General features: G+C 37.2%; 1 protein-coding gene across 11 annotated transcripts in view; it reads right to left on the bottom strand.

The window, feature by feature from the left end:
* Positions 1 to 19,470, bottom strand: part of IL33 (interleukin 33) — a 39,850-nt gene extending 20,380 nt beyond the window's left edge. For 2 of the 11 annotated variants that reach the window (XM_086685219.1, XM_086685222.1), the window contains exon 1: positions 19,400 to 19,470. The gene's annotated coding sequence lies outside the window, so the exon portion shown is untranslated. Of the gene's footprint in view, positions 1 to 7,686; positions 8,144 to 19,399 lie in introns of those variants that run through there. The other 9 variants (XM_086685220.1, XM_086685221.1, XM_086685216.1 and 6 more) reach the window with 7 other exon arrangements.
* Between the last annotated feature and the right edge of the window lie 5,757 nt (positions 19,471 to 25,227).

Below are 25,227 nucleotides of genomic sequence, written 5' to 3'. Positions count from 1 at the left end.
GTCAAGCACAGGTAATGAGTATAATGTGGGGCAGATGGAGTTTGAGATACTTGAGGTGCACTTACATGGAAATTTCAGCACTGAGCTGGAATTAGGTTGTGGGTGGGTAGGGGAGGCCAGAATTAGCTGTGTGGATTTGTCTTTCATTACAGCATGAGAGTTGATGATGTAGGAGCAAATGAGAACGTCTCAGCTGAATGTGGAACAGGAAGCAGGCTATGTCTAGATGGAACTATAGGAAATCTTACATTTAAAGAGTAAGAGAAGATAAGGAGTTAGAAAAGACTAGGAAGAAAACCAGAAAAAAAGAGGTCATATATTATGAAGACTAAGAGAGAAGACCATCTCAAAAAAAGCAACATTTGGTGATGAGCACTACAGTGACCCAGCTGGGGATTAGAGACCTTTTAGACCATTAAGCGTGGGACTCTCCAAGAAACTGCAGTGGATTGCATAGTGTAGAGGAGGAACTGAGACTTTTTCAAGAAATACAGTAATGAAAGGGAAACAAAGAGACAATGGAATCTTGCCAGAGTAGCATGGAGAAGGGAAAATACTAGTTAGACAATCTTGGGCAAGTTGCTCAATATTTCTAAACTCTCAATTTCTTCATCATAATAATTTTCTTCATAATAATTTGAAATCAGTGGGTCATTGTGAGAATTATATGAGAAGGTATATTTTAAGCAGTTGGGACAGTACCTGGCACATAGTGGGAACTTAATACTTGTTATTATTATTATTATTGATGTTTTTTATTGGAATATGGGACTCTTGGGGATGTTACAATGCAAAGAGAAAATGAAAATGAAAGAGAGAAATGAAAAGGAGAAAACTGATATAATAAAGTCCCAGAAGAAACAGAGTGAAAGGAGAGAGCAGTAGTGGAGGGGTTGGCTTTGAAAAGGAGGAGGCATTCTTCTTTCTGTAGTAGAGGAGGAAAAGCAAAAGAATGGTAGAGATGTAAAGTTTTAAGGGACAAGAACTTGACAGTCTTGTAAAAATGGCTTGAATCTTCAGAAAGTAAGTTGTGAGGAGAGTTACAGAAATTAAGAGAAGTAAACATGTGTTTTAATTTCTGAGGATGAGTAGGAAAAGTCTGAAACAGTTCCTTAGAGAATGTAAAAAAGAATTTACTAAGAAATGGGGAACCACTGTTCATGGATATCGAGTTTCAGTTTTAGAAGATGAAAAATGTTTTAGAGATGGATTGTGGTAATGGTTACTCAGCAATATGAATGTACTTCATGCTACTGCACTGTATACATAGAATGGTTAAAATGGTAAAGTTTACCACAATTTAAAAAGTGATTTTACAGGGGCGCCTGGGTGGCGCAGTCGGTTAAGCGTCCGACTTCAGCCAGGTCACGATCTCGCGGTCCGTCAGTTCCAGCCCCGCGTCAGGCTCTGGGCTGATGGCTCAGAGCCTGGAGCCTGTTTCCGTTTCTGTGCCTCCCTCTCTCTGCCCCTCCCCCGTTCATGCTCTGTCTCTCTCTATCCCAAAAATAAATAAACGTTGAAAAAAATTAAAAAAAAAAAGTTATTTTACAAAGAATTTAAAAATTGGAGTGGGAGAAGTAGAAAGACTGGAGGTTGTTTGTAAACTGAGGAATTTGGGGGAATTCCGAGGAATGTTCTCTATCTTGGAGATTGCAAAGTTCTGATGATAATGGTAGTCAAGATTAGCTTTTGCAGGTGAACTGTAGAAGAATATTAAAGACTCATCAAAACAGGCACTGGAGTCACCAAAGGTGACCTCAATAGAGGCCCCATCAAACAGAAAAGGACGTTAGGGTCTCTATCAACCTGAATGGAAAGGAATTAACATAAGTAGGTAGTTGGACCCATGGTGAGGGTTAGCAAGAGCAGTAAAAAATAAGAAATGTGTCACTTCTCTATTGTCCCTGGGAGATGGGCACACAAAGAAAGGGTGTGGGTTTTGAGAATAGTGGTGTCACCAAGGGAAGCTGCATTTTAGTTAATAAAGGAAAATAGAAGGACCTTTTTAAGGAAAAAAAGGAGGGAGATGACATTCCAGAGGAAATGACACATATTTAAATTATGAAAGAAAAAAAAACCCAAACAACCTGAAAGAAGATTTTAATCTATGAAGAAATAATATCTTGCATGGAAATTCATTAGTTGGTGATTCACATCTGAGCAACAACAAAAATGTATGAAATGTAGTCATTTCTCAAACTGCAGTGTTATGTTTGTCTCTTTGCCTGGCAGTCTTCCAGAAACTTACACATTCAACAAATATCAAGTGCCCATTACTTGCCAAGGACTATGTATTCCAACCCCATTAACCCATGGGACACTGCACGAAAATTTTCATTTCACTGTGTCTTCTTATCTACATCTGATCAACTGGAAAATCATTTATTGAATTACCAACCACCTCTCATATGTCAGGCAATGCCCTTTGATAAGCAATTTCCTTTTTTTAAAATACCAATACCCTTTATAATGTTAAGTTGGCTGTTGGCTTTTCTTTCCTGATTGTGAATTTTACTTGTAAAATAAATTCATTTGATTAGATTGATTTCTTGTGAAGACGCTTGTCATTAACATGTAGAGTTTATAAGAAATTTTTATTAAAAATACATGCTAGGGGCGCCTGGGTGGCGCAGTCGGTTGGGCGTCCAACTTCAGCCAGGTCACGATCTCGCGGTCCGTGAGTTCGAGCCCCACGTCGGGCTCTGGGCTGATGGCTCGGAGCCTGGAGCCTGTTTCCGATTCTGTGTCTCCCTCTCTCTCTGCCCCTCCCCCGTTCATGCTCTGTCTCTCTCTGTCCCAAAAATAAATAAAAAACGTTGAAAAAGAAAATTAAAAAAAATAAATAAAAATACATGCTAATCATGGAAATTTTGGAATACAAAATATAAAGTTCAATATTTGATGCCCTAGAAGGAGCTAAATGCTTTGGGGGGAAAAAAAAGTCTTGGGACATCTGGGTGGCTCAGTGGGTTAAGTGTCCAACTTAGGCTCAGGTCATGATCTCTTGGTTCTTGAGTTTGAGCCCCACATCAGGCTCTGTGCTAACAGCTCAGAGCCTGGAGCCTGCTTTGGATTCTGTGTCTCCTATTCTCTCTGCCCCTCTCCTGCTCTCACTCTGTCTCTTTCTCTCAAAAATAAATATTAAATTTTTTTAAAGAAAGAAAGAAAAGAAACATGCCTAGTAATCATTGTAAAGAAATTCTGCCCTCCTAATATCCCAAGAAAAGTCCCAAATGATGTTGGATTTGTACATGTCTATACTATACCACAGAGTGCTGCCGAGTAATCATAACAACAGTAATAACTCAAACACTTGTCTAGTGCTGCGTTAGGTGCTGGGGTATAGCAGTGAACAAAACAAAGTTTTTCCTGCCTCCTGCAGTTCACTCTCTTTTGGAGAAATAGATGTTGAACAAATAATCATGCAAATAAATCATTTATTTTATTTTATTTTTTAAAGTTTATTTTTATTTTGAGAGACCGAGAGAGAGAGAAAGAGAGAGAAAAAGACAGTGTGTGCACAAGCGGGGGAGGGGTAGATAGAAGGAGATATAGAATTCCAAGCAGGCTGTGTACTGTCAGTGGGGCTCGAACTCATGAATGGTAGTATCATGACCCCACAAATAAATCATTTATAAACAGTAATAAATAAATAAGAACTAGGCTGGTAAAGAAGATAAACAGTAGTATTAAAGTAGTGTGGTCACAGAAAGTGGCATTTATGTTGCACTCCAAGGGTGTGAAGAATATATGGAAGGGAGGGGACAGAGAGTGCTTTCTGGGCAGAGAAAACCCCAGGGTCAAAGGGTCTTACAGAATTTGTCATATTTGGAAATGAGAGGGCTAGTATGGTTGGAGCACAGTGGACAATGAGGAGAGTATAATGTAATGGTGTTGGCAGTAGAAGAGGACAGAAGCCAGGTAGGGCTGGGCCCTGGAGACCAGAAGGAGGAGCTTGGATTTTATTCAAAATTCAGTGGGAAGCCAATGAAGGGTTTTTAAGTAATATGGGATGTGACTTGGTTTTCATGTTTTAAAGACTGCTTTGGCTGTCATATAAGGAATAGATGGAGGGTAGGAAGAGGAAAGAAATGAAATCAGCAAGGAGTCTGCATTAGTTCAAGCTCTTAATAATGGTGGTGGTGATGATAATGGTGATGGCACTTACAGTGTCTTGGAAATCTGTGGGCCAGATGCTTTACATATGTTATCTCTAATTGTTACCATGACCCTGGTATTTGAGTGCCATTTTAAAATTTAGGAAATAGAGACTCAAAGAGATTAAGTGTGTTGCAAAAGACCACATAGCTAGTAAGTAGCAAAGCTAGGATCTGAACTTAAGTCCATCTGGTTATTTCTCTTATTCCATGGGAACCGTTGGTAAAATGAGGTGAAATTAAATTTTGGGTTTTAAATTCCATTCACCACCTTGTAAAGCTTACATACTTTTGCATGAGCAGAAGGTCTATGAAGGTATAGAGGGGTCATCAAAACTCTTGTTGGGTACTAGAAAATTACTGGAAGAAGACAGTGCCCCACAACTTGTCTTGGCTGGTAGGAGGGACAGGAAATGGGGAGAATGATTAAGTTTGACAACGCTATATGATTTCATTCTGGGAGATTTCACAGGAGAGCAGGAGGGAGAGGGTGAGATGGGAGGGTGATCACATTATCCTCTGTTCCCTTGGGTATAGTGGTTTCACTTCTTTCTTGGGGGAGGTCAGAAAAAGTGATGTCGCAGAAGGGGAGGTTGAAATTTGGGGAACAATGAGATAGCATTGTCCTTGTTCAAACTGAATCACTTCCTGTCCCTGACTCCCTGGCACTCTGAAAGTTTCTACACGCCTCTTACCTGGACCCAGGAGAGAACATTTCTCCCAAGGAGAGGAAACACTACAAAGAAATTTGGCAAATCAGTATATGATTCAAGCAGAACTCCTTGTGACAGGAGGGGAGGGATGTTGAGATTTTAGGAAAACTTTCTTTTGTTCTTTACTTAGCATTTGTAAAGCACTTCTATGCTTTCCCACAGTATTCCTGGATGCATTCTTACCCAGTCATTTTTATTCACTGACACTACCTACCCCTTCAACCTTTGTAGCCTCACACAACAGTAACCCCCCTACTCCCACACAGACACACTGTACATTTTATACCCATTGGACTGCTTACTATTCTTCAATTCACCACACACTTGTATACCTCCATGCCTTTGTACAAGCTGTTCCTCTTGCTAGAGATGCCTCTTCCTCTTTGCCTGGGAAGCTTCTATTTAACCCTTAGAGCCCAGTTCAAATGCCTTCATTTCCCTAACCACCCACAATCAAACAGAATTTATTGCTTCCTTTTCTTACTTGCTTATCATATCCAACTAAATTAGTTTTCCTATATCTTCTGCTGGAATGCTAGCTCCTTAGAAATAAGGGTTGTACCTTAGTCATCTTTGTTTCCCAAGAAGTTATTGATAGCAGGCACTCAGTAAATGTTGTGTACTTTGGATCTGTCCTTGCAAAAACCCGAAAAAATAGGTAAGGCAGGTGTTACCCACTGAAGAAATGTGGAGATCTTGTCCAAATCCCAAACATCTACTGAGTGGTAGAGCTGGAACTGTGAGTTGAACAGGATAGAATTGGCACTACTACATTTTGACCTACAAAGATGACAGTTTTATATGACTCAGTCTAATGAAACCCAGGTCTTCTTGTTCTTGGGTCAATGCTCTTTCTAAAGCATTCAAAGAAGCTGACTTTCTGTTTGGTCTATGGCCCTGTGGTTTTAGTGTGGCCAAACATTTCAAATTGTTCAGTTCAATGTATTGTTTTTATTCCCCTCCAGTGACCCTCCCCATGTCTCACATACTTTAGAGATCTAGCTACGTGTTGAACCAAATCTTTAACAATTTTTGAAGAAACAGAAGAAGAATGACCTCCATTCCTAAGCTTACATTCAAGATTTGCTCCCTCTCTGCAGGGCTCTTCAGCTCTCTCGGTCTTAGTTTCCTCTTCTCAAAAATGAAGAGGGTGCATGAAAGCCAGTGTCTTCCTATCCCTTTGACTCCTTCCTGTGCTCCTATACAGGATTCCACTTCAGCCTCTTCCTTCTCCTTTCTCTGGGCCTGCTTCTTCAATACCAGCAGCTGCACCAGCCCATTGCCCACCCAAAAGATGTCAGCCTCAGAAAACTGCACAAGTTCTGCTTCAGCCCTGTACCCTCCTCTTCTCCTTCCACTACCTTACAGCAAATAGCATAATGGGGTTAGACAAGGGGGCAATTAACTAACCTGGGGTCATGTCCTGGCAAAGGCAGATCTGAAATCCAGTTAAGCCATTGATTTGGGTACATTGTGTCTTAGGGCAAAATTATAGGGAAAGAGGAAGTCTATAGAGTCTGTAGTATCTATTTTCTTTTTTATGGATTCAGGAAGCTTTTAAGTGTAGAGGAAAGCAATGTATGGGAAAGAAACAACATGGAACAAATACGTCTTTGGTTTTAGTTAATTCTGAGGTTTAAAGTTGAGATCTTTTTTTGTTTACTTAAAAAAAATTTTAACTAAGCTGGACAAATAATATACAAATTATGAATTTTGTAAAAATTTAGTGGAGCATAAAAAATGCAATAGGAGTATGCAGAGTTAAAAGTTCTGTGTTTTTAGAAATTTACCCTTGTATAGTGTTTACTATGTGCTAAGTATTGTACTACATGCTTTATATAGTTAACTAATTCAATTATCATAGCAATCTTGTCAAAAGTATACTGTTATTTTCCCTATTTTACAGGTGATGAAACTGGGGCACAGAAGGGTCAAGTAAGTTGCCCAAGGTCCCTTGGCTAAAACCTGAAGCAAATGTTTTCAGAATTCATGAGGGGCTCTAGAAAGGCGTTTCTTTTGGATTTCACATCTTCCCCCCGATCCCTCACACCAGAGCAGAAACTCCTTACCCATAGTTGGTTTCTGCTTAAAGTATACTTGGTCAAGAATATTTTGCTACAAGAAAACAAATTAAGGGGGTGAGAATATGGCCTAAATCCATAACACCTGGATTATTTAACCCTGTAAAGGGAGAGTGAGGCTAAAGTCCAATTCGTATACCATCATTGGTGGTCTTGTTGGTGAGGAGATTTAGCAACATCATAAGAAGAAACCATTATACTTTAAGGCTGGAAGAGGGAATTTTCAAAACTTTTTCATGAGTAGAAACCTTGTCTGAAAAAGAAATATTGCTTAGAAACCCCAAAAGGATTTGAAAAATCAGTAATTTACTAATATAAATGTTGTTCATATGTTTAAATTTTTAATATTTGCTCATTATAATGTTAACTAACCAGAGACTTCTCTTTTCAGCATGATGGTGGATTAGTTATTATGACCAATCCTCCTTACTAAAACTACTAAAATGTTGAAAGAAATATTTAAAAAATCTTTCAAACTCATTTGTTGAACTGGAATGAAAGTAAAGAATGTATAGTGTTCAAAATACTGGGAGACAAGAAACCTTGGCTTTTTCCTAAATTCATCTACTATATTCTAGAGACAGGTTAGACAACTACATGAAGTTCAGGGCCCAGGAGATAAATTCCAGGATATGCCTAAAATGGGGATCCTAATAGGAAACTGCATGGCCTAAATCTGAACACCAAAACGGCTACACTTGAAGTGTAAGGGTGGTTGAGATAAATAAACCTCACCTGCAGAAGGGGACTGCTAGGAAGCTCTGGCACTAGATGGAGGGAAAATCATTCTTCTGAGGATGATTCCTCACGAAAAGTCAGCCCCCACATGGGTTTGTAGTTTGAAATCACACTACCTGTGTGTTTCCAAAAGCCTGAAATAGAGAATTAAATATCAAATAGTTTCAGGTTGGTAGGATCCCAAGACAAATGGGAAAGGCAAACACAAATCCTATCTTGATGAACTCAGCTGCAGCCCAAGCCATAAAGTATTCATCCACACAGAAAAATTTCCAGGGCAAATGAATAGTTTGCAGTCAAGATTTATAAAACAAATAAAAATACTTGGCAACATGATGAAAGCCACAGAAGGAACAGACAACAGAAGCCAACCTGAAAATTGATTCATGTATTAGAACAATCAGAAATGACATATTGAACAACTGGTTTTAATATCTTTAGGTAGAGTTTTAAAAATATTGAAAAAATGAATAAGGAAAATTTAGAGTTGAAAAAGATCCAAATAGAATATCTAGAAATAAAAAATACAATGTTGAAATTAAAGCTTCATTAAATAGCAGATTAAATGGCAGATTACACATAGTGAATTAGATGAAGAATCATGAATTAGAAAATATATCTGAAAATATTCATTGGAAAACAATTTAAAGACACATAGAGATGGAAAATATGAAAAAGAGGGTGAGAAACTTGAAGGACGGAATTGGACAATCTAATGTGTATCTATTTGGAATTTTAGAAGAAGATGATAAAATAGGGAAGGGAAAATATTTGAAGGTAAATAAAGATTAAGAAGTTTCCAGAATTATTGAAAGACTCCAATCCTCAGATCTAAGAATCCCAAGCAAGTTTAAAAAATTAAAGAAATCCATTAAATAATGAGGAAGGTTTTAGAAGATGTAATTAAAGCTGAGTCACAGAAAATAGTTCTGGCAGAGCATTCCGTATAAGGTGGCAGAAAAACAAGGTGGGAGCAGATAGATCTAAAATCTCAGCCTGGACAAATGCTTTTCAGAGTCATGCACATGGAAAAAGCAGATGCCAAGCCACAGAATGTGTATTGACTTGAGTCACTAAGTTGTGAATTAGTTCTCAAAACTGGAGATGAAATACAATCTGTCTTGCTTCAGTTCACTGCTTTAGACCTGGCTTGTTTTACTTTTTAAATTTTTATTTGTACCTAGATCCACAAAGGAAGACAACTTGCAAAGCTAGTGTCCCAAGACAAATGTGTATAACATTTGTATATATTTTAAAATATGTCATCTCTGTTCATGAAAAGATAGTAATTGCATCTATGTATATGTATGTATGGGAGATTTATTTCTGAGTCTTGCCTAATTCTCTGCAAATGTGTACCAACAAGTGTTAAGAACATCTCTGAATTGGCAACAATATAAGCAAAACAGATTGCTTAACCAAGGATGAAAACTTGCCCATTAATATTAGCTTTGACTCTGGGGATAGTCCCCAGAATCCAAAGCCTAAAGTAATTTAATATTTTCAAAATTTGAAATCCTAACAAGGATACAAGTCTTTGGGAAGTATCCTAAATTCTATCAAGTGACTTACCATTTGTTATTCAAGAGAAACATACATGAGTTTTAGACAGGCAAAGATTTACATTTTGAAGCACATCTTCTGAGTAAAATGTAATGTATCTTTAACTTGGCTCTAAAGAGGTCGACTTGGCACATAAAACACATAAAACATTGATGAGGAGACATTTATTCCAGATACCACAGATAAATATGTAAAGCCAATGAAATTACACTTAACTTCAATTTCCAGTGCACAGGGATGCCACTTAGATACTTCTGGAATGGATTCTGGGAACTAATAGGCTTCATATGAAGGCAGCTTTGGAAAACTAAGGAATAACAAGAGGAATTTCTAAAAGGATGAGCCAGATATTTATGGAAATGTGGAAAGTGGAACTCAAGTCTCTAAAATTTAGAAGCAAGAGAAGGCAGCCTGAAGCAGCAGCTGAGATAACAAAACTTTGCATTGGTGGAAGATAAATGTAGCAGATCTCCTTTAAAAAAATAAGAAAAACATTTTAAAAAGTTTTCTCTTTAAGAATGGAAATCAACTACTTTTTAATCAAGTGCTTGCTAGCTACATTATGAAGACTAAAGATAAGTTTCAAAAATAGATATAAAAGATAAGTTGCAAAAGATAAGTTTCAGACTCCTGACACCCAGCCAGAAGATAAGAATTGTCCTTGTGCTAAGAAACCAGTCAGCCAATGAGCCTTTACTATTTTGATGTCACATGCAGAATCTCAAGATGATCTGGTTTATCAAATGCTTGCTATAAATTACACAAAGCAGATACTTTGTTAAATTATACATCATTTGAACAATGTTTAAATCAAGAAAAATAATCAGGGTGGATTATTGTTAGCTCATAATGATTTAACAATACTTTAAACTTTCTTAAAGTATGTTGTGTTCAAAGTCTATAAAAAAACTACCTCTTGGGGCGCCTGGGTGGCGCAGTCGGTTAAGCGTCCGACTTCAGCCAGGTCACGATCTCGCGGTCTGTGAGTTCGAGCCCCGCGTCAGGCTCTGGGCTGATGGCTCAGAGCCTGGAGCCTGTTTCCGATTCTGTGTCTCCCTCTCTCTCTGCCCCTCCCCCGTTCATGCTCTGTCTCTCTCTGTCCCAAAAATAAAAAAAATAAAATAAAACGTTGAAAAAAAAACTACCTCTTTCTGCCATCTTGGAGCCTGAGGAGACCTGCTGGGAACAGTACTCCTAAAACGACAGAAGGCTGTAGTCCAAGGCCATTTTTGCTGGCTATCAGCAGGGTCTCTGGAACCAGAGGGAGCACACAGCTCTTCTTAAAATTGAAGGTGTTTATGCTCGAGATGGAAATGAATTCTACCAAGCAAGAGATGCATCTATGTGTACAAATCAAAGAACAACCCAGTGACTCCTGGTGACAAATTTAGTAATCTAAAAAATCCTAGTAATCTGGTAAAAATAACTCACGCTCATGGAAACAGTGGTACAGTCATGCCAAATTCCAAAGTCACCTTCCTGCTAAAGTCACAGAATCCCTGTGATGCTGTACTCCTTAAGGATTTAAATTTACTGAAAAGCAAATAAATAAAAGTGTAGGTTTGTTAAAAATAAAACAAAACAAAACAACCACACAGTCTATCGAAACTAAATTTGTGACCATAGGGTTAAGAGAATAATCCTTTTTTTTTTTTTTTTTCCTACCAAGGTAGGACACTTAAAAAAAGTGGTTCCTGACTTTTTTCCCCCCTGAATCCCAAATACAATATAATGGTTCTTCCTCCCCCCACCCATTAATGCTGCTTTGCAACTGGGACACAAAAAACAAATGCCTCAACCCCAAAATTACAATCTTAGGGAAGATATATATTTTTCTAAAGTGTGTCTGCTAGCTAACTCAAGTCTGGGGAAAAATTACTAGCTGCCCCAGACTGACATAATGCCCGCCTATCAAAATGGCTAAAATGAAGAAGATAGAAAATATCAAGTATTTGCAAGGATTTGGGACAAATGGAATTATACATGGCTGATTAGAGTATAAATTGCTACAACCACTTTGGGAAATAATTTGGTAGCATTCACTAAAGCTGATCATGTGCATACTTTTGACCAAGCAATTCTACTTGGAAGGTATATATGAAAGGCATAAAAATGCCAAAAGACATAGTAAGGGAATGTTCATAGCAGTCTTAGTTATATAACTCTAAACTGGAAACATGGAAAATGTTCATCTACATTATAACAGATAAATTGTAACACATTTATTTAGAGGAATTCTAACCAGTAATAAGAATAAACATATGTGCAACTACACAGAGGGATCTCACAAACATAATGTTGAGTGAAAAGCTAGACACAAAACATATACTGTATGAATTCATTTGTAAATAGTTCAAAAACCCCACAAATTGAATATGTGGTGTTTGATGTTAGAAAGTAAAATACTATTCTTGAGGTAGAAAGTAGTGACTAGAAGAGGGCATAAGGAGACTCTGAGTTCTATACTCCTATTTCTTTAAATAATTACTGAGGTTGGTTTACCTTGTAACAAACCATTAAGCTATACAGTCAGATTTGTGCAGTGTTTGTGTGTGTATGTTATATGTTAATGAATTTTTTTTTTTAAGTTAAAGGAAAGAGAAGACTATCAGTGAATTCTAAAATGTACACATTCCATATTCTTAAATGTGGTGGTCAAAGAGACACTGACAGAATTAAATAAGCCCTCTATATTGTGGTTAAAAAGAATTAAAGCAGTGTCAGTGTCTGTGCTTAAGAATGCATTGAGCTGACTGGAAAATGGTCAGACAGGAAATGTACACATTCTCTTCTTCTCTTTGTACAAAATAAGTGGTTCTGATATGCCTGATTAAAGACTTAGTTTTCATACAGAGAAAGACAGATACCACATGTTTTCACTCTTAGGTGGATCCTGAGAAACTTAACAGAAACCCATGGGGGAGGGGAAGGAAAAAAAAAAAAAAGGAGATTAGAGTGGAAGAGAGCCAAAGCATAAGAGACTCTTAAAAACTGAGAACAAACTGAGGGTTGATGGGGGTGGGAGGGAGGGGAGGGTGGGTGATGGGTATTGGGGAGGGCACCTTTTGGGATGAGCACTGGGTGTTGTATGGAAACCAATTTGACAATAAACTTCATATATTGAAAAAAAAAGACTTAGTTTTCTGACCTGAAAACATTGAAAATTAATCAGATTAAAAGAGATTTTTCAGGTGTTTTTCAGAGTAAGGCAGAATCCTCAGGGTAACTTTGAAAAGAGTTTGACTGCCCTTTGCAGAAGTTCTTAAAAACGAAAAATGGTTTGAGTTCTGCAGAAATCAGAGGATGTCAACAACCTGGGAAGTTATTTGTTACCTAGGATGAATGTTGTTTCTTAGCTGACAAATCTCTTTTCTTTCACCAAAGACAAAATTTAGATATGCAGAAACATAAACCATTCATGGCAATCCTATCTGCCAACAGTGTCTAGGACTAGGCATGTAACCCAGATCTTGCCAATGAGACAAAGGGGTGGCGTATCTGGGACTTGTGGGACAATTTTTCTCCTTAGGAGTAAGAACTTTTTGACTTTTTGACTTTGCCTCTGTGAAGATGTAATTCTCAGAGCTGGGCCAACAATATCTCATAAAGGAAGAGACCATGGACAGTCTGAGGATGGCAGAGTAGAAGGATGAGAAGAGCCTGGGTCTTGGTGACGTCCTTGATTCTTTGCACCAACTCTGGTATTGCCCACTTCAGAACTTCTTGTTAAGTAAGCACCAAGTGTCCTTATATTTTAAGCCATATCTAATTCATTATTATATTTTTGCAGCTAAAGCATATCAAGTGATACAAATTCTCTTTGGCTGTTTTTTTGTTTTTGTTTTTTTTTTTTGTTTTTTTTTTTGTTTGTTTGTTTTTTGCCTAAATGTAATCTACATCGGCTTTTTCTAAATCCTAAAATTAAATGGCAAACAACTAATGTATTCTGGACATTGTCTTAATCGTATCTTTAAATACAGCTGGATTATTTAAGCATTTCCTCTGCCCTCCCCCTGCCATGCTCAAAGTTCTTTTTTTCCTTTAGTTTTTAATGTAGTAAAAATATATATAACATAAAACTTATCATCTAACCATTTTTCAGTGTGCATTTCAGTAGCTTTACTAGGTCTGTTCTGCAGCAGGTATCTAGAAGTTTTTCATCTTGCAAAACTGAAACTATATTCATTGCACAACAATTCCCCATTTCCTTCTTCCCCAGGCCCCTGTCAAAACTGTCCTACTCTCTGTTTCTGTATGTTTGGCTACTGTAGATTCCTCACATAAGTGGACTGATATAGTATACAGTATTTGTGTCTGGCTTATTTCACTTAGAATGATGTCCTTAAGGTTCATCCATGTTGTAGCATCTGACAAGATTCTTTCTTTTAACATTGAATAATATTCTATTGTATGTATATACCACATTTTCTTTATCCATTTATTGGTGAATGGACATTTGGGTTGATTTTACCTGTTGGCTATTTTGAATAATATGGCATTGAACATGGGTGTACAAATATCTCTTCAAGATTTTGCTTTCAATTCTTTTGGATATATATGCAAAAGTGGGATTGCAGGATAATATAGTAGTTCTATTTTTAATTTTATGAGGAACCTTCATACTGTTTTCCATATCAGCTAAACAGTTTAATATTTAAATAATGTTATATTTAAAAAATTATGGCATAATAATATGGATATATAAATCGATATGTTATAAACAATAACATATTGTATATGAGAGAAAAAGCATGGTATGTCAGAAATAGAAAAGATAAACTGAAAATATTTTGTATCAGGACAAGATTTTGAAAACATATAAGTAACTGAGATGCTTTTTAAAAAATAAATTCAGGGGCGCCTGGGTGGCGCAGTCGGTCAAGCGTCCGACTTCAGCCAGGTCACGATCTCGCGGTCCGTGAGTTCGAGCCCCGCGTCAGGCTCTGGGCTGATGGCTCGGAGCCTGGAGCCTGTTTCCGATTCTGTGTCTCCCTCTCTCTCTGACCCTCCCCCGTTCATGCTCTGTCTCTCTCTGTCCCAAAATTAAATAAAAAACGTTGAAAAAAAATTAAAAAAAAAATAAATTCAGATGGCCAATAGCAGTACTGTTATTACTATTTTTACAATTAATTCTATAGATTGCCAATATACTATTATATTATTATTTTTGCAAAACATCAATTGGATTTGTTTACCAAAAACTTTTACATGTATAAATTTGTCTAAATTTGTGTGTAAAATTGATTATGAAAATTACATATACATATACATATTGGTCATTGTGCTTGGACAAATAGTGACAAAATGAAATGACTTGTAAACACTTTGAACAAAGTTAACATTCTATTTATAAAGTGAACTTTTAAACAGGTTTTCATATCATCCAGTAACTAATGTAGCTAACAAAGGGGCAAAAACAACAACTGTCAATAAGGTATTAACATTTTCAAAGTTAAAAAAACTGAAACAATTGGGCCAAAGTATAAATAAAAAATATATTTTTAATTAAAATATTTGAATTTTATTATTTTTTTCAAGTGTAGAATTTCATGATTTATCCCTTATATTCAACATCCCATGCTCATCACATAGTAAAATAGGTAAAAACTCAAGTAGGTATATAATAAAGTGATGTTGGAACTCCATTGAAATTGCCAAAATGAACTCGTGATTTTATATATACAGATTTTCTCCCCTATCTCTGTAACTGAACTAATTTAATGTCAGTAGTAAAATGAAATAATCTACTATATATCCCAGGGCCCATATTTTGTAATCTAATAATGTTCTCCACTAAAGAAATCAAAGTTCTTTGGAGAATAGCTGGTTTCTGTTACAGGTAGAAGACATGCAAGATGAGCCTGAATAAATTGTTGCCTGAAAGCAGTGATGCATTTTGTAGAGTTCTAAGGTGATTAATAAAAGAGCAAATGAACCAGCATAAAAAGGCTTCTATGTGCCAAATAGTGGCAATTTGAGTCAAAACAATAAAAAAATTATAGCTAATCAAAACAAGTTAAGTTTGAAAATTTACAACAATGTCAACAAAAATCATGAGTCCATAATGATGCTCAAAAGAGAAAAGCACTAAAAACTGTTTTCTGTTCAAATTATCATTTCAGAATACCTATATTCGTAAGTTAATTGTAAATATTTTCTCATAATATGTGAAAGTTTTTCCTTGTACAAAGATTGAAATTACTGCTTGCATAACTTTTATAGGAATTTTCTCCTATGTTTGGGATATGTCTATCAAATAGTTACAGAAATACTGGCCAAATTATTAATACTTATGTAAAACTTTAGATATTCCACACCACCCTCACTGACACATTATCTCAGATTAGCTGGTATAGTCCAAAATCAGAATGAGAGTCCCTTCTAATGCTGATATTCAGCGGGCATGCTGAATATGCTCCATGTGGCTGGTTCTTTTATTTATTTCTGCTTATGCCATACCAGAACATCAGAACATGCATGAACATCATCACCCGTGGATAAACCAAGAGATATTTTTCACAACCAAATAGCCACCTAGTAATAAACTGTATCATATATTAGATGATATTAAATTTGATTATTAAGAGAAATTTAAAAATTAACAGTATGGTAGCTTTCTTTCCTTTCTTTCCCTTCCTTCCTCCTTCCTTCCTTCCTTCTTTCCTTCCTTCCTTCTTCCTTTCTTCCTGCCTTCCTGTCTTTCTTTCTTTCTTCTTTCTTTCTTCTTTCTTTCTTTCAAATTACATTACATTTGAAACTTTTAAAAATCACTCTCTTTAAGAAAAAAAATATATAAACTGCTTGATAGCATTTCTTACTGCCACTGATAGAGCAACAGGCTAAGAAGTTAGAGTGGTTGATATTGAACACAGCAGAGATGCAAAACAATGAACCTCTGTCAAACTCTTTAAGAAAGCATTGAATCTTTGCTAGGAAATTCAAGAGAAGTAATGAGCAAAACATGATTGCTAAATGTCTCAGATGCACTAGTATTGTGAGGGAAAATTGTGGCAATCATCTAATTTTTGAGGTGTTCAGAGTGAAGAGGAATTAGATGTAGACTGTTGTGCTAATTAAAAGTGAAAGCAATCAGCCAAGTTTGAGGGTTCTGGCAATACCAACGGGAATGGCAAAAGAAAGTTACATAAGAAAATGGTGGCTGGCAGGGAAACTTCTTCAGATGGCAATGAATGTAGACCTAAAAAAATAGGTGGAAAGTTTTAATGTCATCTCACTAATGTTTCTGTATTTGGAAATCATGGAAACTGAATTGAAAATCGCTTTACAAAAAGATTAAGGTCATACTAAATGAAGTTGTTTGGAATCCATCTTCCTTCTTGGTCCTTTTCCTTCATGGGACTTAACTCTGGATTTTAACCTCTGGTTTGAAATTTGCTGACTGCGTTATCTTGGGTTAGTACAATCTTTCCAAATCTTACTTGTTTAACTTTATAAATGGAGAATGTTATTATCTTACAGAAGTGCTGAGGATTAAATGGGATAATGGGGGGAAAATAACTCATTTAGTACATGTTCAGTGATTAATAAAGTTACCTTTAATGACTACTTCTGGCTTGCTTTATCTTTATAGGTATCAGAACACCTCTCTAAGGTAGGATTTTTTTTGTTGTTATTATTATTGGTTTGTTTATTTTTATATCTTGCACCAGAGGAAAAAAATTCAGGGTCACGAAAGTTAAGATCCAAAATCACGCAGGTAGTCAATGATAGATGATGGATTTAAGGCCTGTCTGGCTCAAAAAATATGTGTATTTTTACTATTACGCTATATTGCACTCTTAAAGCAAAAACAAAAACAAAAGTGTTCACAGATATAGCATGATCTACCAATAGTAACAAGGCTAGCATGCGAGTATCTGCCAGGAGTCTGTTACAGGGAGGAAGTGCTCCAAACTCCTTATTTGCCCATAACTATCCTACAATAATGAACTTTGCCTGCCCTGTGAGGCTGTTTCCTCTTAAAGCTTTCTTTTGCATGCAGATGTCAACACCAGAGAACCCAGAGGGAAACTGAAAAAAAGATTAGAGGTTTTTACCATGATTTCCTGAAGTCCTTGAACCAAGCATCATTTTTTTTTTTTTGAAGGAATTAAGATTTCTTTCTGCTCTTCAAGGAGATTATTTTTGGTCTTGTTTCTAAATGTCCCTGCTATAAGCTGTGACATAAATAAGAAAGATTCTGACAGACGCTCTTGATTCTTACCATGTCTGCCAAAATTTCAACTTGTTGAATGAAAGATACATAGATTTTGGCACAGTCACACTCACATCTCCAAAAATGACCTCATGCTATCAGATTTACTGGCATAAAAATTCCCTGAATTTTCTTCCTCCCAATGCTGTCCCTTCTGCAGTACTTCCCTGTAAAGATTTTTTTTTTTAATTTTTTTTAACGTTTATTTATTTTTGAGACAGAGAGAGACAGAGCATGAACGGGGGAGGGGCAGAGAGGGAGGGAGACACAGAATTGGAAGCAGGCTCCAGGCTCTGAGCCATCAGCCCAGAGTCCCACGCGGGGCTCGAACTCACTGACCACGAGATCGTGACCTGAGCTGAAGTCGGACACTTAACCAACTGAGCCACCCAGGCGCCCCTTCCCTGTAAAGATTTAATTCTGCATGAGTATCTCCAAAAAGGCCTTGTTCTGTCAAATACTCACATAAATATTCCTTGGTGTTTATTTTTTCTCCCTTCTGTGCTTCACATACACACACCCAACAGTATTTGCTTGTAATGATTTAATTCCCCCATGAGTGAACCTTTTACAACTGAATCTCAGACACATTCCCAGAAGTTAGTTGTAAGTTCTGTTTCTTTAACCCTCTGCAGACCCTAACCAGGAGTGGCAGTTTCCATTTCTCAGTCTCTTGCCTTACTTTTAGCCCTGTTTCAAACCCTAAGTAAAAATTCTCCTAAGAATTCTTCCCTCTCTATAAATGGGAAAAAGAAAGAGGTACATTCTGGCTGTATATATTGTAAGCTAAACAGTGATGGGAAATCGAAAAATATCTAGGTCATTGCTGAGAAAATGCTTTATGTAGCTACCAGCCAAGGTTTCATGGGAAATCTAGGATCCTTTCAGAGAAGAATGGAGAAAATGTGAAATTTGAGCTGCAGAGTTATGCTTGTTCAGAGAGTTAACTATTTAAGCATACTGCTCAATTATGTGATTCTTCTCAAGCACCCTAAACTTTGGGAAATAGAGGACTCTGAAGTTTTCTGAACACAGAGCCATGCCCTTTTGGGGCAAAATTTAAAGAGGGGCATCAAGTATTCTAAAGACAAATGTGAGAAGCAATAGGTAGGGATATTGGGAACGGCATAGGACCACAGTATACAGGGATGATTCAAGCTGAAGAAGCACAGGGCTGAGGAGGGAGTGAGGGTCAGGAAGATCCAACCACACTTAGTCCTAAACTCTCAAATTTCCAAAGACCTTCTAGAATCAACTTTGTGAAGCAACAGTACTTTTGGATTTGTGCCATTTTCTTTATTAAAATAGTCTGGAGGTATGTATTCATGTGTGGAAAGATAAGGCAGAGAAAAGTGCAAGGAGAAAAGAATTGCCACAAGGCAGACAGTAACAAATAAAGAGAAAAAAAATCTTTAAATGAAATTGTCTAAATGAAGAATAGTAGCAAAACTAATAAGCTTTTGAATTTACCCATTTAGTCATTTAGGATGTAAATTACTTATTTTTTCAAAAAATTGTTTATTTTTGAGTAGATGATTTTGAAGGGATGACCCCTCTCGGTTCTTCTATTTGTCCTCCTTTTTTGAAACCACTGGTAAACAATTGGGAGTAGGTTTGTCTTGGAAGTACAGTTATCAACTTGTTTTATGAAGTTTTGTGGTAGGGGAGAAAAACTTACTATAAAGACTATTAATAACCAATTTTAGCAATTTATTAATGATTTTCCAAATCACCCAAAGGAAATCAAAGTGGAATTATAAGTTAGTAGCAACTATCATTATTATCAACTTTTACTAGTTTTGGCAATAAATAGCAACAATTCAGCCTAATCCTTTACTTTATAAAAATAAAAAATAGTTCTCCATGGTTCCCAAGATCTTATTTTGCCAAACCTGAGAAAAAAATCTACCAGAATGTTAGTCTTATTCTTACCGTGTAATCTTGTTTCGATTTCTCCTCTGAAAAGCAGCAGTTCTGTGTTCAGAGGGCTTGCAGATTCTATTTATTACTCAAAGTTTGGCAGAGAATCAAATCGCCAAAGGAGGGAGATCTGAGTGGGTGAGATTTTGGCAGGTTTTAATTGCATGTAAAGAGCCAATAGAATTACAATCCTGTCAACATTCAAGATTCCCTACTTTCTGCCTTCTCCTCATCTCCATCTTAAAATTTAATTAAACAATTATGGATTTTACGTTTTGTGGTTTTTTATTTCCAACTCACATCAGAATTATCTCACATGCAATCCCCACTCCCATCTGCAATTTACAATCCTCTGCCCCCACACATTACAACTTGGCTCTCTTCAAAGTTGAACTTCACCCCCAGCACTGTTCATACTGAAATTTTTGGAAGAAGTTTTAGGTGATGATGAGAAGTTCCTGAACTTACCTTCTTCTTCCATGAACACACCAAATCTACAGCTATATATGGATCATTTTCTTCTGAAATAGATATGAAAAGTAGATGAACTGCTCTTCAAAACAAAGAATAGCAACAAAAGGATACAACAAAGATAAAAAGACCACATAAAGATGGGTAGGAGAGGCAAAGACACAGTCTCACAAAAACCCCAACCCCTGGCATGGCAACACAGAACAGGAAGGGATATCACCAGATTAATGTGGAGTTATCAGAAGAGTGAAGGGTTAGAATCCAATACTGGGTGCTCCAGCCTGTGGGATCTACATGGGAAATACAAAGCCCCAGGAAATCTACAAGTCCCAAAATGCAAAAAGAAACTGAGATTCTCTTCTTGGAGAACTCACATGTGGCCTTACTTGCCCCAAGACTCAGTAAAAAACAAAACAAAACAAAACAAAACAAAACACAGCAGTTTGAAAAGCACCTAGACTCTATGTGAGGACATCCATTTGCTGATCTGGAAGTATTGGCTGGAGGGATGGGATAATTGAGGTGTCTCCTGGAAATGGAGACGCTGGTGGATACAGTTGTTGCATTCTCCACATAGCCTGCAAGCACAGGCAGGTGAGCTCAGATACAGCACCCTCTCACCAACTTGTGTGGGAGGGAGGAGGAAAATGGTTATAGCACTTGCTTAGGCCAGAGAGCGCAGGCAGTTGTAGTGATTCCCCACTTCCTGGCTGGAGTGAGCAAGAGCAAGTAGTTACCACATTCCCTTTCAGCTTAAAGCTGGTGTGTGTGCACAGACAAGGCACTCTTGCACTACATTCCTAAAGTATGTAGGGGCATGCAGTGAAGACATTTGCCCGCTGCATTTCTGAAGCTGGTGAATGTGGCCTACCCCCTATACTCTCTAGCTGCCTTGCCCAAACCAATGGGCATGTGCAATCCACACAGGGGACACACTTTAATTGCCTGGCCCTGGTGGCCAAGACTGTAACAATTGGAAAGACAGTTCTTGGCAGGCCATTAGCCTTGGGCACTGCAAAGACAGAAAAACCCCAATCTTCCTATGAAAAAGGCTGACTTAGCCTGGAGCTTCAGCCTGAGGGACAAGTTTTAGTATCCCACACATCTAGAGGGTAGGAGTGCTTTCAGGGAATATAAGCAGGGATACAAAACCCTTGCACACCCCCTTGGCCTTGCTAGAGGTTGGTGAGACTTCCCAGAAGCTAATACACTTTAAAAAAAAATTTATTTATTTATTTATGTATTTGTTTGTTTGCTTTTAATTTACATTCAAGTTAGTTAGCATACAGTGCAATAATGTTTTCAGGAGTAGATTCCAGTGATTCATTCCCTATTTATAATGCTCAGTGCTCATCCCAACAAGTGTCTCCCTTAATGCTCCTTACCCAATTTGCCCATCACCCCACCCACAGGCCCTCCAGCAACCCTCGGTTTGTTCTCTGCATTTAAGTCTCTTCTGTTTTGCCCCCCTTCTTGTTTTTATATTCTTTTTGTTTTCCTTCCCTTACATTCATCTGTTATCTATCTTAAATTCCTCATATGAGTGAAGTTACATGATATTTGTCTTTCTCTGACTGACCAATTTCGCTTAGCATAATACTCTTTAGTTCCATCCACATAGTTGCAAATGGCAAGATTTCATTCTTTTTGATTGTAATACTCCACATATATATTGTGTATATATACCACATCTTTATCCATTCATCTGTTGATGGGTATTTGGGCTGTTTCCATACTTTGGTATTCATAGCACTGCTAAAAACATTGGGGTGCATGTGCCCCTTTGAAACAGCACACTTGTATTACTTCTGTATATACCTAGTAGTGCAATTTCTGGGTCATAGGGTACTTCTATTTTTAACTTTTTGAGGAACCTCCATACTGTTTTCCAGAGTGGCTGTACCAGTTTGCATTCCCACCAACAGTGCAAAAGAGATACTCTTTTCCCACAACCTTGCCAACATCTGTTGTTGCCTGAGTTGTTAGTTTCAGCCATTATGACTGGTGTGAGGGGGTATCTCATTGTGGTTTTAATTTGTATTTCCCTGATGATGAGTGATGTAGATCATTTTTTCATATGTCTGTTAGCCATCTGGATGTCTTCTTTGGAGAAGTGTCTATTCATGTCTTTTGCCCATTTCTTCACTGGATTATTTGTTTTTTGGGTGTTGAGTTTTATAAGTTCTTTATAGATTTGGATACTAATAATCCTTTATCTGATATGTCATTTGCAAATATCTTCTCTCATTCTATCAGTTGCTTTTAGGTTTGCTGATTGTTTCCTTCACTGCGCAGCTTCTTATCTTGATGAGATCCCAATGGTTCATTTTTGCTTTTGTTTCCCTTGCCTCTGGAGACGTGTTGAGTAAGAAGTTGCTGCAGCGGAGGTCAAAGAGGTTTTGCCTGCTTTCTCCTCTAGAATTTTTATGGCTTCCTGTCTTACGTTTAGTTCTTTCATCCATTTTGAGTTTATTTTTGTGTATGGTATAAGAAAGGTCATTTTCTGCATGTCTCTGTCCAGTTTTCCCTTAATCATTTGCTGAAGAGTCTTGTTTTTGTTCCATTGGATATTCTTTCCTGCTTTTTCAAATATTAGATGGCCATAAATTTGTGGGTCCACTTCTGGGTTCTCTACTCTGTTTCATTGATCGAAGTGTCTGTTTTGGGGCCAGTACCATACAATCTTGATTACAGCTTTGTAATACATCTTGAAGTCCAGGACTGTGATACCTCCAGCTTTGTCTTCTTTTTCAGGATTGCTTTGGCTATTGGGGTATTTTCAGGTTCCATACAAATTTTATGATTGTTTTTTCTAGTTCTGTGAAGAATTCTGATGTTATTTTGATAGGGATTGATTTGAATATGTAGATTGCTTTGGGTAGTATCAACATTTTAACAATTTTTGTTTTCCAATCCAGGAGCATGGAATGTTTTTCCATTTTTTTGTGTCCTCTTCAATTTCTTTCATAAGCTTTCTATAATTTTCAGTGTATAGATTTTTCACCTCTTTGGCTAGGTTTATTCCTAGGTATTTTATGGTTTTTGGTGCAATTGTAAATGGGATTGATTCCTTGATTTCTCTTTCTGTTGCTTCATTATTTGTGTATAGAATTGCAACCAATTTCTGTGTATTTATTTTATATCCTGTGACTTTACTGAATTCATGGATCATTTCTAGCAGTTCTTTGGTGGAATATTTTGGGTTTTCCATATAGAATATCATGTCATCTGCAAAGAGTGAAAGTTTGACTTCCTCTTTGCCAATCTGGATGCTTTTATTCCTTTGTGTTGTCTGATTGCTGAGGCTAAGACTTCCAATACTGTGTTGAAAAACAGTGGTGAGAGTGAACATCCTGTCATGTTCCTGACCTTAGGGGGAAAGCTCTCAGTTTTCCCCATTCAGGATGTATATTAGCGATGGGTCTTTCATATACAGCCTTTATGATCTTGAGGTATGATCCTTCTATCCCTACTTTCTTCAGGGTTTTTATCAAGAAAGGTTGCTTGTTGTCAAGCTATGTCATCAAATGCTTTCTCTGCATCTATTGAGAGGGTCATGTGGTTCTTGTCCCTTTTTTTTTTTTTATTGGTGTGATGTATCACATTGATTGTTTTGCAAGTATCAAGTCCTGTATCTTAGGTATAAATCTCATTTGATCATGGTGAATAATTCTTTTAATGTATTGTTGGATCCGGTTGGCTTCATGGAATGAGTTTGGAAATTTTCTTTCCATTTCTAGTTTTTGGGACAGCTTCAAAAGAATAGGTGTTAATTCTTCATTAAATGTTTCGTAGGATGCCCCTGGAAAGCCATCTGGCCCTGGACTCTTGTTTTTTGGGAGATTTTTAAATTACTAATTCTATTTCTTTATAGGTTTTGTGCCTGTTCAAATTTTCTGTTTCTTCTTATTTCAGTTTTCGTAGTTTTCTATGTTTCTAGGAATTTGTTCATATCTCCCAGATTGCCCAATTTATTGGCATATAATTGCTCATAATATTATCTTATACTGTTTGTATTTCTGCACTGTTGGTTGTGATCTCTCCTCTTTAATTCGTGATTTTATTTATTTGGGTCCTTTTTATTTTGTGCCTAACTGGCTAGGGGTTTATCAATTTTGTTAATTCTTTCGAAGAACCAGCTCCCGGTTTCATTAATCTGTTCTACTTTTTTGTTGTTGCTTTGTTTTTGTTTTCATTTCGATAGCATTGATTTCTACTCTAATCTCTATTATTTCCTGTCTTCTGCTGGTTTGGGGTTTTATTTACTGTACTTTTCCCAGCTCTTTAAGGTGTAAAGTAGGTTGTGTATCTGAGACCTTTCTTCCTTGTTTAGGAAGGCCAGGATTGCTATATACTTCCCTCTTATGACCACCTTTGCTGTTTCCCAGAGGTTTTGGGCTGTGCTGTTATTATTTACATTGGCTTCCATGTACTTTTAGTTTCCTTTTTAATTTCTTCTTTAGCCCATTCATTCTTTTTTTTATTTTAATATGAAATTTATTGTCAAATTGGTTTCCATATAACACCCAGTGCTTATTCCAACAGGTGCCCTCCTCAATACCCATCACCCACCCTTTCCTCCCTCCCACACCCCCATCAACCCTCAGATTGTTCTCAGTTTTTTAAGAGTTTCTCATGGTTTGGCTCCCACCCTCTCTAACTTTTTCTTTTCCCTTTCCCTCCCCCATGGAATCTTCTGTTACATTTCTCAAAATCCACTAAAGAGTGAAAACATATGGTATCTGTCTTTCTCTGTATGACTTATTTCACTTAACACAACACTCTCCAGTTCCATCCACATTGCTACAAAAGGCCATATTTCATTCTTTCTCACGGCCATGTACTACTCCATTGTGTATATAAACCACAATTTATTTATCCATTCATCAGTTGATGGACATTTAGGCTCTTTCCATAATTTGGCTATTGTTGAGAGTGCTGCTATAAACATTGAGGTACAAGTGACCCTATGCATCAGCACTCCTATATCCCTTCGGTAAATTCCTAGCAGTGCTATTGCTGAATCATAGGATAGATCTATTTTTAATTTTTTGAGGAACCTCCACACTGTTTTCCAGAGCAGCTGCACCAGTTTACATTCCCACCAACAGTACAAGAGGGTTCCCGTTTCTCCACATCCTCTCCAGCATCTATAGTCTCCTGATTTGTTCATTTTTGTGACTCTCACTGGCGTGAGGTGGTATCTGAGTGTGGTGTTGATTTGTATTTCCCTGATGGGGAGCGACGTTGAGCATCTTTTTATGTGCCTCTTAGCCACCTGGATGTCTTCTTTAGACAAGTGTCTATTCATGTCTTCTTCCCATTTCTTCACTGGATTATTTGTTTTTCAGGTGTGGAGTTTGGTGAGT

Source organism: Puma concolor, chromosome D4 (assembly GCF_028749965.1).
Source record: "Puma concolor isolate L17-30 chromosome D4, mPumCon1.1.hap2, whole genome shotgun sequence".
NCBI classification, from domain to species: Eukaryota; Metazoa; Chordata; class Mammalia; order Carnivora; family Felidae; genus Puma; species Puma concolor.
This window is presented reverse-complemented; position numbering and strand designations above follow the sequence as displayed.